We start from the raw sequence: 4,564 nt of genomic DNA on the forward strand, positions 1-4,564 counted from the left end.
CACTACATATTTTATTACTAATCTTTATCTTTAATTGTTAACAATGAGCGCTAAGTGCGTATTAGGCGGCCGCCAATGGTGAGTGCTAAAGAGATACACCATTCCGGCCGTCCTATGGTGAATCTCACTCGCATTCGCATTGACGGCCACCTCAATACACGCTTAGCGCTCATTGTTGATAATTAAAAATAATATCTTATTAATGAAATAATGACAAAAATTTCTTCAGGATCTTATAGAGGTAGCTTTAATTTTTGATTTTTTTTTAGTTTCTGACTATCATAATATACAATATCGTATGGCATTTTTGCCTTTCGGACAGTTCCGGCGCCAATTACATCTTTAACCCTCTTTCAAGTAACTAGTGTCGATGTACACTAGCCCAGGGGGCCGACGGCTTAACGTGCTCTCCGAGGCACGGTGAGACGGCTCGTGTCATTATTGGAAATGAAAATGGTTTGTCTTTGGCAGGACCGCAAATAATGATATGTACCACCAGTGGTACATGTACCACAGATTGAGAACCGCTGCTTTACATAATATGAGATAGAGTAGATAAAAATTATTTTTGTGAATTTGGTTAACAAAAATTGGTTAAACAATTTTTCGACCGCGGTACCGCGTGACACCCTGTGTATTTGTTATAAGGATTGTTATACGGATGTATTTCTTTGAGTAAGTTTGTGCAAAAAATCGAATCAGAATAATTTACCTAACGGGGGCGACGTTACAGGCTATACTAATAAGTAGTTGAAACGGTCAAAACAAAGAAACGCACACTCATCAAAAATGCACTTGCGATTCTCGTATAATCAACATTTACTGAATCGATCCAGGAAGAGTCAACTCCAACTAGTAAAAGTTGATTTAAATTTTTAAAATCAACTTTTACTGCTCGTTTCAGTTGGAGTTGACTCCAACTAGTTAACTGAGAATCAACTTGAACTGTAAATATACACTATGTAATTGCTTTTTCTTTTGGCTCTGGTTGTTTTTAATAAATATGTGCTTAAGTTATTGTTCGTTCTAAAATCTGGCGCTATTCCTTCTTTTTTTATGTATTTGACAATTTCTGTTTATATTGTTACGCGATAATTCTTTTAGGCAGACCCGAAAAAGTAAAGTAAAATAAGCAAACGGTTGACATCTACATTTGTACTGATGCCGTAAAAACACTGCCGCTGTTAAATATAGTCAACCTGCTTTGGTACGGTATTTGAACCTAACCTTTAAAAATATCCACCATAAAAAACTATAGATGTGGATTTCCACAAAAATTTTACCGACACTATGGGTGGAAAACCAAAAAAGTTCTATAAAGGTCTACATAATATAAAGGACTAAATATAAAGGAGTTATAATACGATTTGAGAGTTTGTAACAACCACACAATTAAGAAAAATTTCCTATCTAGGTCACATTCTTGGGGTTCGTTAGTATCGCATCTTAAAACTAATAATAAAGGACACGATAGTAGGATGAAAAGAAGTTGGTAGAAAACAAGCAGCTTGGCTGAAGAACATTCGCGACCTGATCTGGATAGGTATGCGCTGGAATCGGGAAAAATCGGGAAACGTTCAATAGAATTTTGCAAACGTAAGGGATAACGGAACAGGGACATAAAATAGAAGAGTAATAATGAATTTATTCTTGTTTCTATCGAACCTGCGGTCTAACGATGTACTACAATAATTCTATATACGTTCAACAATATAATTAACAATAAATCCTTTAAATACGAGTTTTGTGAAGAAACAACTTAATAAATGTTATGATTTACGTGTATTAGACTGTTGTGTAATTTTGGATTTACAGAACAATCGATTAAAAATAATAGTCTTTTTATTCATTTAGTTCCTTCTCTTGTCGGAGGTTGGCTATCATCACAGCTATCCGCACCTTATTAGCGGCTGCTCTGAAAAGAACTACTAAGCTGCAACTATGCCACTCTTTTAAGTTTCTCAGCCAGGAAATTCTTGGTCTTCATGTGGATTTTTTACCCTTAATTTTACCTTACATTGTCAGCCCTAATATCTCATATTTCACCACTGGTAAAGTGGCCTAAATATCTGTAAACACCAAATACATTTCAGAATATTCATAATTTCATTGATGAAAAGATACACTAATAATAAAGCTTTTACTGAAAGGAATATTGTTAAACTACTGCGCCAATGATTTCTTATCTTTGGAACAAATATATGAAGGAACAAATACTCGTTTAAAGAAAAAATGAGTGCATAAGAATAACCTTTTATAAGAAACATTCTAAACTGCAAAATAATTTTTCGAAAAATTCACATTTTTTAACATTTTATGCGAATATTAACGCCAGTTCTATTATTTTACAAAATTATGTTTCTTAAATAAGCTTCTAATACCATAAGGCTAAAATAGTATTTTACTTAATATATTATCATAAAAGTCAAATATAGTGCACGAAATGAGTGCACCTGTGTCTAATTCAAAACAAACAAGCCGTTTTCAATTATTGCTGGACTACATAAGGCTTTATATATAATTTACTGTTTTCTCTAAAGGTAAATTATATAGAGGTAATATATCAGTGCTGTTGCGATATTTTCTTTGACATTTTGATCATTCCGTTCGTAACGGTATAATGGCTTGTTTACATTCGCTTACTCAAGTATACCTGTAAGTTGATTAAAATCTAGACGTATGATTTATACCTTTAAATTATAGATAATACTAAAAACATATTTAAACACAATTAGTCAGTTTTTATAATATGCAAAAGAAATAAAAATTTTACTGTGTAGTGGATGGCAGTTGGAAAGATTAATATAGATCAAGGTCTGCTATCGCTTAATGGATATCCATCTTATTGTATGGTTGTGAGACATGGACGTTAAAAACCACAATTCGAAACAAATTAGAAGCATCCGAATTGTGATGATATCCACGAATCCTAAAGATGTCGTGGGTTTCGCACACTTCCAATGAAGATGTTCTTCAAATGATGAATTCAGAACGTCTGCTCATAAACATCATAAAGAGGAGATAAACAGAATAATTCGCCCAATTAATTAGAGGTCCTAAATAGCAAAGTGGGGGGAAAGAAATAGATTGGTCGAAAGAAACTTTCATGGTTGCGTAATATCTGACAATAATGTGGTTCCACAGTAAAAGGATTATTTCGAGCAGCAGCCGATAGAGAAAGGTTTCAGGAACTTGTAAGTCTGATTACGGCCATCGTCTGAATACGGACACGGCACTTAAAGAAGAAGAAGAAGAAGAAGAAGAAGAAGAAGAAGAAGAAGAAGAGGAAGAAGAAGAAGAACAAGAAGAAGAAGAGGAAGAAGAAGAAGAAGAATGAAAGGAAGAAGAAGAAGAAGAAGAAGAAGAAGAAGAAGAAGAAGAAGAAGAATAAGTTAATCCACCTTTGATTGAACATGTTTGAGCTGCATACCGCACAAGTACCTATATAAATAACATTAAATATTATATAAAAAGATGTATTTCAATTAAAAGTTTCTTGTCTGTTTCTAACTTTCTTAACTTTGAAATACTGTACTTTATTTCACATTAAGAACGGAACATTTGGCTTATGCAGATCAGTCTTTCCAAAACTCTCACGCACGTGTTGCTACTAGTTTGCCTATGTACGATTCATTCTCGATACAATAGATCGGTGCGCTTCTCTCGTCCATAAGAAATACGTAGCCCTATCTACGTAATCATCTGTGCCAATAAAACCACAAAAGAGGGTAAAGCTACTGGACCAGATGTTGTGCCCATCGAATTATTAAACTTATTGATGAAGATGTTATCAATGTATTGATTGAGTTCTTTAATCTAATATATCAGACTGCCACAATCCCCAGACAATGGTTATAGTCGACCTTTGTAGCAATTCCCAAAAAGTCAAGTGCAACAACCTGCTCAGATCACAGAACAATATTTAATGAGTCACACACTTAAAATATTTTTGAAAATAATACACAGCAGAATTGTTAAAACTCTTGAATATGAAATTAGTGACACACAATTTGGCTTTAGAAATGGTATGAGCACAAGAGATGCTTTGTTCGGCTTGAATGTGCTGGCCCAGATATGCATGGGCATGAATCAGGATATGTACTTGTGTTTTGTAGACTTTTAAAAGGCATTTGCTAAAGTTCAACATAAAAAGCTTGTAGATATATTAAAAAGCAAAAATATTGACTGTGGTGATATGAAAATTATATCTTATTATATTGGAATCAAACTGCCAAGGAAAGAGTTGACAACCGGAAAAGCCAAGACATCAAAATACAGAGAGGAGTCCGTCAAGGTTGCGTGCTGTTTCCACTACTCTTCAATGTCTACAGTGGAGCGGTATTTCAAGAAGCGCTCTCAGATTCAATCGAAGGTATATCTATCAATGGAGAAGTCTTAAACAACTTAGGTTTTGCAGACGATACAGTAATAATAACGGATAACAACAATGATTTACAGAACGTAATGCAGCGCCTTAATGAACGCTGTCATGAGTATGTTCTGAAGATGAATTTAAAGAAAACTAAATGCAAGACCATGACTAAATCAGCAGACGCAAACATCC

Source organism: Diabrotica virgifera, chromosome 6, assembly GCF_917563875.1.
Source record: "Diabrotica virgifera virgifera chromosome 6, PGI_DIABVI_V3a".
NCBI lineage: Eukaryota > Metazoa > Arthropoda > Insecta > Coleoptera > Chrysomelidae > Diabrotica > Diabrotica virgifera.